This window comes from Hippopotamus amphibius, chromosome 14 (assembly GCF_030028045.1).
Source record: "Hippopotamus amphibius kiboko isolate mHipAmp2 chromosome 14, mHipAmp2.hap2, whole genome shotgun sequence".
Lineage (NCBI taxonomy): Eukaryota > Metazoa > Chordata > Mammalia > Artiodactyla > Hippopotamidae > Hippopotamus > Hippopotamus amphibius.
In genome coordinates, this window is record NC_080199.1 from 57510811 (window position 1) to 57523323 (window position 12513).

Genomic DNA, 12513 nt, shown 5'->3' on the forward strand with positions numbered 1-12513 from the left:
TATTTTAATCCCGAACTCCTAATTTACCCCTCTCCCTTTTCCTCTTTGGTAACCATAAATTTGTTTTCCATGTCTGTGAGTCTATTTCTGTTTTGTAAACAAGTTCATTTGTATCCTTTTTTTAGATTCCACATAAGAGATATCATATGATAGTTATCTTTCCCTAAGCCAGACAGAGAAAGACAAATATCACAGTGCATACTTCTGAGTCAGTCAATATATCAGAAAATTCCAGGAATACTAAACAAAGCAAGATAGTCTTTCCCTCAAGCATCTTAGTGCCTTGGAAGAGGATGCAACTTGGACATCAAAAATTATAAGAAGGTGGCACTAATACGTGTTTGAAAGAATGGGATCTGGACCAGACTGCCTGGGGGTGTTCTTGCTTCATCACTTACGAGCTGTATGATCTTGGGCAAGGTTTTTAAACTCTTTAACCTTGGCTTCCTCATCTTCAAAATGCAGAAATGATATACTTCCCACATAGGTCTCTGTGATCATTAAGATAATCTATATAAAGTGCTTGGCACAACAAGAGGTACATAGTAAGAACTCATCAATTGCCAGGAAGGGGTAGTAGTGCCGTTACATAACAGAGCAGGATGATGTCAGTGAGGGAAAAAGTGCTCCGAAACTTTGAAAGGGCTGCAGATTCTCTTTCTTGGGGATGAGGGGAATCAAGAAGTCTTCAGTGAGCAAGGTAGTGTTCAAGACCAACCACAACTAAACACACACAAATAATTATGCTTTCACAGAAATCCTCTAATGATAATTGAAAAGCTAGAAAATGAGCTACTTTAGGGAAAAAAAAAAGTCCATGAAATTAGACATTATTTTCCAGGATTTGGTGTGAAAGTAGATATCTACCATAACAATACAGCCAGGGGACAATACAAAGAAGAAAATCTATGTATTGCTACCAAGAAGGATACAATATCCCACTGGGTCCTGTTCTATTCAAATTGTAATCCGAAACGACACCAGGGCTTTTAATGGACCTTGGCAACCTCTGGACACACCATTTTAAAACTCAGCCTCAATTTTAAGTCACAGGGCTTGTGACACAAATCTCTACCCTGACCTTTACAGAGTATTGTTCAAGGAAACATGCCTGTCACTGTGCAGAGACACTATACACCCTTTTATTCTGGAAAGTATGATAAAAAGATGCACTATATTGTTATAAACACAGAGCCACAAAAGGATTCTGGCTTTGATTCTCTAGAAGCAATGAAAACAAAGACTGTATTTGATTTTGTATCATTCGTGTAGAAATGCTGTCTTATCGCATTAATGAGCACTTCTATTTCCCCCATATTCTGGACTTTAATTCAAAAGAAGCTTGGCAGGAATCTCATCATTTATGGATTTAAAACATAGTGCCTCTGAATAAATCCCTTTTTCAAGGGCTTACTGAGCCATGCTACTATGTCCTTGTCAGACCCATAAGATATTGTACTGAAGAGCAGAGCTAAAAGCACAGGATGACTTGAATTTTCCCACACCCTCTCTGCTTCCCAGCCCTGGGAGGTCTGCTTAAAGACAGTGAACTTGCAAAAGATGTGGTGTCATCATTCCCTTCTAGCCCTTCTTCACCCCTCCCACTGAACTATGAAATTCTATCCACTTCTCTTCCCATTTATCCAACTTATGACATCACATTTCATGTGCTATCATATGCTTTTTGCTGGTGTTCCTTCTTGTAGCTCATCCTACAAACAGTCAAAATATCTGGCATCTTCTTTGACTGGTCTACGGTGGTGATAAATAAATATGTGAATAAAAATGAAAGAATGAATGCATAAATATTTTTTAAAATGTAATTATATTCATCTACTACTCAAGAACTTACAGTGGCTCCCTATTTTCTTAAGGATCAGGTCTACATCCTCATTAGGAATAACTGTTTCCACCATCCTCTCTACCATTAAAACAGACTATTTCTCACACAAACCCTTGGATCAATTAAAAACAGTCTGCTCAATATTTTATAGTGAATCTCAACTAGAGATGCAACATAATTACCCAGGTCAATGAACTGGAATCACCAAAGTAAAGTCCTCACCATATGCATTGTTTTAAATGCTCCGCAGGTGATCCAGATGCACGTCATTTGTTAAGAACTATTGCTGTGTCTCCTCCTCCTCTAGGTGTATGAACCCACCTAGTATAGCACATGGAAGCCTCACCTTTTAATTATTCCTAGGCCACAATAAGATTCCATCCCTTCTCTAGTTTCTCGCCATAGAGTTAAAACATTTCAAACTAGAAAGGATCTTCCATTGATACCCTTGATTGACTGTCCTAGTATTCATACCCTTGTGTAACCCCCTCTCCTTTCCCACCTTGAGTGTGAGCTAGACCTCGTGTCTTCTGATGACCAGAGTATGGCAAAAGGGATGGGAAGTGACCTCTCTCTTGCCCTCTGACCTAATGACACCAGCTGCCATGTTGTGAAGTGCTCTGTGGAGAGGCCCATTTGGCAAGGGATGGAGGCCCTCCATCCATCCACTTGTCGGGAACTGAACCCTGCCAACGATCACTGAGTGAACTTGGAAATGGATCCTGCTCCAGTTGAGCAGTGGGAATTGCAGATCCTGACCCAGTTGGGACAACTGTGAGTCTGGCCGACACCCTGATTGAGGCCCTGTGAGAGACCATGAGCTGGAGGACCCCCACCCCCTGCCACAAGCCATGGCCAGACTCCTGACTGTCATGGTTAATATTATGTGTCAATTTGGCTAGGCCATGGTACCCAGATATTTGGTCACACACCAGTTTGGATGTTGCTCTGAAAGTATTTTTAGATGAAATTAACATTTAAATCAGCAGACACTGAGTGAACCAGGTTATCTTGTATAATACTGGCGGGTCTCAACCAATTAGATGAGGGCCTTAAAAGAAAACAAGCTGAGGTCTCCCAAGAAAGAGGTATTATGCCTGCAGACTGCCTTTGGACTTGAGCTGAAACATAACTCTTCCCTGGACCTCCAGTCTGCCCTGCAGATTTTGGGACTTCCCAGCCTCCATAATCACATGAGCTAATTCCTTGAAATAAAGCTCTCTGTAAATAGATAGGTAAAGATATGTATCTGGGACCTTCCCTGGTGGTCCAATGGATAGGACTTTGCCTTCCAGTGCAGGAGGTGAGAGTTCGATCCCTGGTCAGGGAGCTAAGATCCCACATGCTTTGCGACCAAAAAACATAAAACAGAAGCAAAATTGTAACAGATTCAATAAAGACTTTAAAAATGGTCCACATAAAAAAAAAATCTTAAAAAGAGATATATATCTGTATATCTCTATATATTTGTGTGTGTGTGTTTATATATATATTTATGTGTGTAGTGTGTATATATATACACACACTACACACACAAACACCCTGTTGGTTGTTTCTCTGCAGAATCTGCTAAGTTTCAGGGTAATTTCTGAAGCAACAATACGTAACTAACATGAGACACCTCCCCTCCACAGCACTAACCATACTGAATTATAATTACTTTTAAAAATCCCCTCTAATTAGGGCCTTCAAGCACTGTCAGGGCAGGCACCATGTCCACCGCGCTTGCAACCAAACCTACAGCTCCCAATAGTGTGCCTGGTATATGGCAGGTGCCCAATACACATTTGTTAAATAAACAAGTAAGTGATAAAGTTTTAGCAGCAGTGTCTTCCTATAACCAAAAAATAAACAAAAACAAAAACAAATACTAAACAAAACGAAAAACAATGGAATAGTTCCCCAACTAACATTCTTACTGTCCACAAGTACAGGTACCTTCAAAAGAGGTACAAACCAATGTGAAAATTTTAAGATGACACATATATCACCTTACTAGGCAGCAAAGAAGTAGAGATGAGGCACACTGACACACACTGGGAGACAGAAGTGGAGATTTCATGGAGCTGGAGAATCAGACTAGAGTGTGAATTCCAGAATAACAAACTGGGAATTTTGTTGACCAGCTTAGAGCTACTGGAAGAGTTTCTGTATCAGATGGGTTTTGACTGTGTGTTTTTGAAGATAAATGTGGCCTTAGTACTCAGAATAAGGGAAAAAAAGGAGAGAACTATTGCTAACAGAATGAATTAAAGAGAGAGTCATGAAACTATAAAGGAAGGCCTAGATGGAAGAAAAAAGCAGAGAATAGAGGAAATTCCATCAATTAGTTGGAATTCATAATAAAAGAGAAGAAACAGTCAAAGATTATAAGCATATTTTAAGCCTGGGTTTGGTGAAATTTACAAGTACACTGACAGAATGTGGAAATTCAAGGGGGGAAGGTGGTGTGTGTCTGTATGCCCAGGGAAGTGGAAAGTGATAATCAATGCTGCTTTAAGATTTAGAAAAGTCACACTCCTTCCTATGATTACGAATATTGCAAACTCAAGGTTTGATAAATCTTTCCCCAAAGATCAGTACAGAATATCAAAGACTATGTCTTCAATTTTTTTTCAACTGGGATGTTATTGACATAGAGTAAAATCCACAGATTTTAAGCGTACATTTCAGTGAGCTTTGTCAAATGTAACCAACACACTAGTCAAAGAGCACTTTCATCACTCCAGAAAGTTCCTTTCCAGTCAAGCCCTTCCAAAAGGGGAGTTCTGGTTTCTATCACCATTGGTGGCTTTGCCTATACTTGAACTTCCTATATACAGAATCATACATTACATGTTCCTTCTTGTCTGGCTTCCTTTGCACAACACAGGGATTATGATTTATTCTCGTTAAAGCTATTTAGTTAATTTATGAGCATTATTGTATAAATAATAGTTGTGTAAACGAGTATAATTCCATTGTATGAAAACAGCATAACTTAGTGTCCATCCTCCTGTTGACAGACATTTGGGATGATCCAGTTTTCAGCCATTATAAATAAAGTTATTACAAACATTCTGATATAAGCCTTGTTGTAAAGATATGCTTTTAGTTCTCTCAAGTAAATAACTAGGTGTGAGATTGCTGGGGCATAGGGTGGGTACATGTTTAAGTTCTAAGGAACCATCAGTTTTCCAAAAATGGCTGTACTATTTTACACCCCCACCAGCACTGCATGAGAGTTCCCATATTGCCAAGCGCTTACCAATACGCAGTGTCATCACTGCTTTTATTTGCAGCCAATCTCCTGTGAAGTGGTACTTAAACCTGCATTTCCCTCGTGACCAATGATGTCATTATTACATCTTCAAATATTTATTGGACATTCTGATATCTTCTTTTGTGAAGGTTCTGTTCAAGCAATTTGCCCACTGGGGGAGGGGTGTCTTCTGTCTTCTTTATATATTGGAAAGGTTCTTTATATATTCTGGATGCCATTCTTTTGTCATATATATGTATTGTGAATTATTTTCCCAGTCTGTAATTTCTGTATTAACAATGTCTGTTCATGAACAGGAGCTCTTCATTTTGGTAAAGTTCAATTTATTAATTTTTTTCTCTAAAGGGTTAGTGCTTTTGGTATTCTAAGAAATAGCTTGCATCTAAGACATTCTCCTACATTTTTTCAATTGTTTCTTCGTGTATAGAGATAGAATTGATATTTTATATTGACCTTGTATCCTGAGGCCTTGATGAATTCAACAGATTTTTGCTAAGTTCAAATAGATCTCTGTAGATTCCTTAGAATCTTCTAGATATGCAATCATGCCATTTGCAAACACAGACAGTTTAATTACTTCTTCCTTTCCAATCTGTTAACTCTAAAACTTCTTTTAGTAGCTAATCCTATTTCATTGGCTAGTACCTCGAGTTCAATGTTAAATAGAATTAGTGAGAGCAGACATGTATGCCTTCTTCCTGAGTTAGGAGGAAAGCTATTGCTTCAACTTTTCTTATTCAAGTATAGTTGATTTACAATATTATATTAGTTGCAGGTGCACAGCATAGCGATTCACTATTTTTACAAATTATACTATATTAAAAGTTATTACAAGATGATAGCTATAATTCCCTGTGTTGTACATCTGTGATGCTTATCTATTTTATACACAGTGGTTTGTATCTCTTAATCCCATACCTCTATCTTGTCCCTCCCTCATTCCCTCTCCCCCATGGTAACCACTAATTTGTTTTCTGTATCTGTGAATCTGTTTCTGTTCTGCTATACACATTTGTCAGTTTAATTTTTTGAATTCCATTCATAAGTGATATCATATGGTATTTGTCTTTCTCTGTCTGACTTATTTCACTAAGTATAATATTATCTAGGGCCATCCACATTGCTGCAAATGGCAAAATTTCATTCTTTTTTATGGCTGAATAATATTCCATTATACACACACACGCGTGCGTGCACACACACACACACACACCCCTTAATCCAGCTGTCTGCTGATGGGCACTTGGGCTGCGTCCATGTCTTGGCTATTGTAGATAGTACTGCTATGAACACTGTGGCACACGCATCTTTTCAAATTGTAGTTTTCATAATTTTCAGATATATACTCAGGAGTGGAACAGTTGGATCAATATGGTAGCTCTATTCTCAGTTTTTTAAAGGAAGCTCCATACTGTTTTTCATAGTGGCTGCACCAATTTACATTCCCACCAGCAGTGTATGAGGATTCCCTTTTCTCCACATCCTCACCAACATTTGTTATTTGTAGACTTTTTGATGATAGCTAGTCTGACAGGTGTGAGGTAACATCTCGTTGTTTTGACTTGCATTTCTCTAATAACTAGTGATGCTGAGCATCGTGTCATGTGCCTATTAGCCAACTGTATGCCTTCTCTGGAAAAATGTCTATTCAGGTCTTCTGCTCAATTTTCAAAAAGGCTGGTTTTTTTAGATATTGAGTTATCTGTGCTATTTATATGTTTTGGATATTAGCCTCCTGTCAAATCATTTGCAAATATTTTCTCCCATTCCATAGGTTGTCTTTTTGTTTTGTTGATGGTTTCCTTTGCTGTGAAAAAACTTCTAAGTTTAATTAGGTGCCATTCATTTATTTTTGCTTTTATTTCTTTTGCCTTAGGAGACAGATTCAAAAGCATATTGCTACAATTTATGTCAAAGAGTGTTCTGCCTATGCTCTCTTCTAGGAGACTTACGGTTTCAGGTCTTATATTTAGGTTTTTAATACATTTAGTCTTTAATCCATTTAGAGTTTATTTTTGTATAGGGTATGAGGAAATATCTCATTCTTTCACATGTAGCTGTCCAGCTTTCTCAGCACCACTTATTGAAGAGACTGTCTTTTCTCCATTGTATATTCTTGCCTCCTTCATTGTAGGTTAATTGTCCATAGGTGCATGGGTTTATTTCTGGGCTCTCTATTCTGTTTCATTGATCTATGTGTCTGTTTTTGTGCCAGTGTCATGCTTTTCTGATTGCTGTAGCTCTGTAGTATAGTCTGAAGTCTGGGAGGGTGTTACCTCCAGTTTTGTTCTTTTTTTTTATCTCAAGATTGCTTTGGCAATTCAGGGTCTTTTGTGGTTCTACATATATTTTAGAATTATTTGTTGTAGTTCTGTGAAAATTGTCATGGGTAATTTGATAGGTATTGCAGTAAATCTGTAGATTGCTTTGGGTAGTATGGCCATTTTAACAATATTAATTCTTCCAATCCAAGAGGATGGAATATGTTTTCCATTTCTTTGTAGCATCTTCAATTTCCTTCATCATATTTTTACAGTGTATACAGTATAGGTCTTTTACCTCCTTGGTTAAGTTTATTTCTAGGTATTTTATTCTTTTTGGTACAAATTTAAACAGGGTTGACTTTTTACTTTCTAATACTTCATCATTGGTATACAGAAAAGTAACAGATTTCTGCATTATTAATTTTGTATCCTGCAACTACCATTCTTTTCATATATCACTGCATTCTATTCCTAATTATGGGTTAAATATTTTTGTGTTCGTGGTCATGACAGATATCAATGTGTATATTTTTAATAGTGTCCTTATCAGAACTTGGTATTAAAGTAATACAGACCTCAAAAATGACTTAGGAAGTGTTCTACTCTACTGTCTGTATTTACTTAAGATTAATATTGTTTCTCAAATATTTGAAGGAATTCACTAGTAATACCATCTGGATCTGGAGGGTTTTTTTTTTTTTTGGTTGTTGTGGGAGTGCTAAATTCAATTAATTTAACAAATATAGAGCTATTATTATTTTTTGTTTCTTCTTGTTTCAGTTTTAGTTGATCTTTGTCTTACTAAACAAGAAATTTTGTCAAATTCATCTAGGATGATTTTGTCTCTTACTACACTCACAACCTATAATAACAATTCCTATACTTATTTTTTTCCTTTCCACTTCACTTGATTAAACTAGAACCATCTCTCTGGGTTTCCTTTCTTGATATATTCAGATTAATGTTATTTTTTTCCTTCTTCTGTGAGCTTCTCCAGTCCTTACTAATTTAATCTTGTCCTGCATTGTATTTTCCATTATCATTCATTAGTTTATTTTACCTCTGAAAATAGATTATAGAATTCTTGAGGGCAGAAATTATACCTTAAACTTCATTGTTCCCCATAGCAACTAGCATATTCATTTAACATTAAATAAATATTTATGACATTATTGATTTGTCCACTCTGTGGGTTAGTTTAAGCATCTACTGTGGATGAGTTTGCAGCACTTTATATAGTGCCAGGAAGCATGGAGTATTAAAAATAATGATAGTAATAAGAAACTAATATTGGGCATGTCAAAAGGCATAGGAGCCCACCAGATAGAGCTTCCAATGGCCCAAACTGGAACAATTTGAGAAAAAAAAACAAATAATTATAGTATCAGACCATATAACCCAAAGAAAAAAATAAATAGCATGAGTTCATAATCATATAAATAAATGACTGAATAAGTAAATAAATAGGAGAGAAGAGAATCCTTACAGAATTCTAGGTAGAAAATGTAGAGGGAATAAATGAAACAGAAAATAATTAGAACACCCAGTAGGAACTGCTACAGGTAAGATCTAGTGATGAATACTAAAATTAGCTGGCAAAGCTTTAAGGAGGAACAGTTAAATAACCTCAAGGTAGTCCCCCTAAAATACTTATTAATCACTGTGGTAGTTTTACCATATATCCAAAATGCTTTGATACTCTCCTATCCGGGAGAGGTAACAATTCTCTCCCCTTGACTGTGTGCTAGACTTAGTGATTTGCTTGAAATGGATATAATATGGAAAGAGAAAATGGTAACTGTAAAGAAACCTAGTAGATACCACCTTAATCAAGTGATCAAGGTTCACATTACCAGTAAACATCCTGTTAATATCATATACCTATTACATGATGAGAAGCGTACTTCACCTCTGTGGTATTCTACCCTAAAATCCAAAATCTTCATTTAACCATAACAAAACATGAGAAAAAAAACTGAGGAATATTCTACAAAATATCTGACTAGTACTCTTCAAAACTGTCAAGGTCATGAAAGACAAGGAAAAACTGAAACTGCCATGGATTGGAGGAAACTAAGGGGATAGGAACCCTATGGAAACCTAGATTGGATCACAGAACAGAAAATGGACAGATTTGAAAATCTAGTAAAGTCTGGATAAACTATGGAGTATAGTTAACTGTACTTTGCCAATGTTAATTTATTAGTTTTGATAGATGTACTATAGTTAGGTACCTTTAGGGGAAGCTGGTTGAAGTGTACAGAGGGGACACTTTGTATTGTTTTTGTAACTCTTTGGTAAATTTAAAATTATTTCAAAAGGAAAGGCTTTTTTAATTTTAAAAAGTCCATTATGTCATTCCACACATTTATGTTTAGATTCACTGGAAGTCTGAGCTCCTTGTGTTTATATTAATAATTGAAGGGGCTTCCTAGGTGGCACAGTGGTTAAGAATCCGCCTGCCAATGCAGAGGTCACGGGTTCGATCCCTGCTCTAGGAAGATCCCACATGCCGCGGAGCAACTAAGCCTGTGTGCCCAAAAAAAAAAAAAAAAAAAATTGAACTTATACTACTTTTTCTGAAACTAGTCTAGAGTAGTTTGTATTTATAATTACACATATACAAATTTTATGAAATGGGGTAAACAACAGCAATTTATTGGAAACGTAATTTATTACTAACATTATGGCTATTAGTAATAGCTATAACAACTATTTCCCAGAAGACACAGGGTACCATAAGAGGAGGAAATAATAAAGGTCAATTCTATAACCACTCCCTCTTTGAAAGTCACAGAAATAATATTCTCTTAGGAAACAAAAGAAACTTATAGCTATCCTTTAGTGAGTCAGTACCAATTATTTCGCATTTTAACTTCTCAATCAACTGTAAAAAAAAATAAGAGATCTATACTGCTTCTACATATTTCCAGCTCAAGATGGCAAACTGATCACATCAGTTTATCCCATGCTTTCCCTCGTCCCCATTAATATTAAAATCAAGAAGCCAAGCAGTCACAAATCTACAAAACCAAAGAAAATCGGAATGAATGAAACATTCCAGCAAAATTCTAGATGATGGAGGTGAGCAGAAAGCTGATAAAGTTATAACCTGAATGCATGTAAGAAGGGAAGATGATCAAGGCAGTACAGAAACTTGGAGAATCCTGCAGGGAAACAACCAAATTTCCAACAAACACCCTAGAAAAAGCAGGAAAATGGGATATAATCTCTGATGGTACAGAATTTCCAGTCAAATTTTCATTCTTAAATATACGCGGACAACAACTACTGACAGACATCTGTAGAAAGTTGGAAAGATAAAGAAATATGTCTACAGTAAGCAAAAACCAACCAAACAAAAATGATCCTTGGGAAAACTTCAATAATTTGAGGAACAGAACTTTAAAAATACTAAAAAATAAGAACAGGATTCTGTTGTAAAAAGGAACACTCAGAATAAGAAGGGGTATTAGAAAAGTTGAAGTATACTAGTTAAAATTTTAAAAAAAAATCAATATAAGAAAATGGTTTTGAATAAGTCTCCCCAAAAGTTAGGCAAAAAAACTGAGAGAGAAATAAAGAGCCCAAGAGAAAAAAAAAAATGTATAGAAGCCAACCAGAAGGCCCAACTACTATGAAATCTAAAAAGAATTCTAAAGAAGAAAAACAGAGGAAAGGGAATAACCAAAGAAATAATTGAAAAGAAATTCCCACAACTAAAGGTCACAAGTCTTCAAAATGAAAGGGCCGGGACTTCCTAGGTGGCACAGTGGTTGGGAGTCTGCCTGCTAATGCAGAGGACATGGGTTCAATCCCTCCCCCAGGAAGACACCATATGCCTCGGAGCAACTGAGCCCATGCTCCACAACTATTGAGCCTGCACTCTGCACTCTAAGGCCTGTGAGCAACAACTACTGAGCCCGTGTGCCACAACTACTGAAGCCCACATGTCTAGAGCCCATGCTCTGCAATGGGAGAAGCCACCACAACGAGGAGCCCCCACTCACCGTTGTGCAGCAATGAAGAATCAACACAGCCAATAATAAACAAATAAATTTATAAAAAAAAAAAAAAAAAAAAAAGAAAGGGCCCATCAAGAAGCCCACCAAAAGGGCCCATCAAGAAAAGAACCACAATCAGAAATGTTTTAGTAAGAGATCCTAAAAATCAGTTTCTAAAAATTGAGGGTGCAAAAAAAGTAACTTACAAAGAGGCAAGAATCAGATTTCTTATTAGCATTACTAGATGCTAAAAAAAAATAGGGCAATGTCTTCCAAGTGCCTAAGGAAAATTATTATTAACCTATAATACTCCATCTAGCCAAGACAATCATTTTCAGACAAGCAGAAATTCAGAATATTTACCTCTTACATACTCTTTTAAGGAAGATCCCTGAGGTAGGTATGCTTTAGCACTGCATGAGATTAAAGTGAGAAAGATGAAGACGTGGATCCAAGGAAGATTAATGCAAGACATGATGCTTAGGTAACAGTTGCTCCAGCTTGGGGACAGCCGGAAGTACCTAGGAAAAGGGGGTACTGCAAAGAAGCCGAAAGTACTTAAGGATGCCGTAAAGATAGATAATGGAAGGAAAAATAAAAACAATTAGAAACTCTAGGAAAAACAAAAGGCTACAAAAAAATAAGACAATGTAATCCCAGTATACTACTTCAATCAGCAGTGAATAATAATGCTTACATACTCATAATAACTTTTTGTTGAGATTTTTAACCTTTAGAGTCAATCTATTGACAAAACACTAAAGTCTTAATATGATTAAAAATAGAATATAAATGATATCAACCTTAATAGTGTAAAATTAAAAGCACAAGTGAGAAACTAAAAAACATTAAAGGGAGAAATTACAGAAAGGGTAATAATCTCATCTTATAAAGTAAGAAATCAGACACTGCCTATAGTTAATAAGATAGAAATACAGGGATAAATATATTAACAGTAGTAGTACAAATAAGCTAGATCCTTATCTATCATAATAGTAAGTGAATATATCAATATCTAAATTTGACAAATCAACAAATGGTGATTATACACATACACAAATACACACTTGATACAGCCACTGTTACAAATATATTTAGAGCTGTAACAGCAAAAGTATAAACACAGAAACATGCAAAAGA

At 36.2% G+C, this 12513-nt stretch overlaps 1 protein-coding gene across 1 annotated transcript in view; it reads right to left on the reverse strand.

Moving 5' to 3' along the window:
* Nucleotides 1–12513, reverse strand: part of ENOX1 (ecto-NOX disulfide-thiol exchanger 1) — a 562092-nt gene that overhangs the window by 291231 nt on the left and 258348 nt on the right. The window lies entirely within an intron of this gene.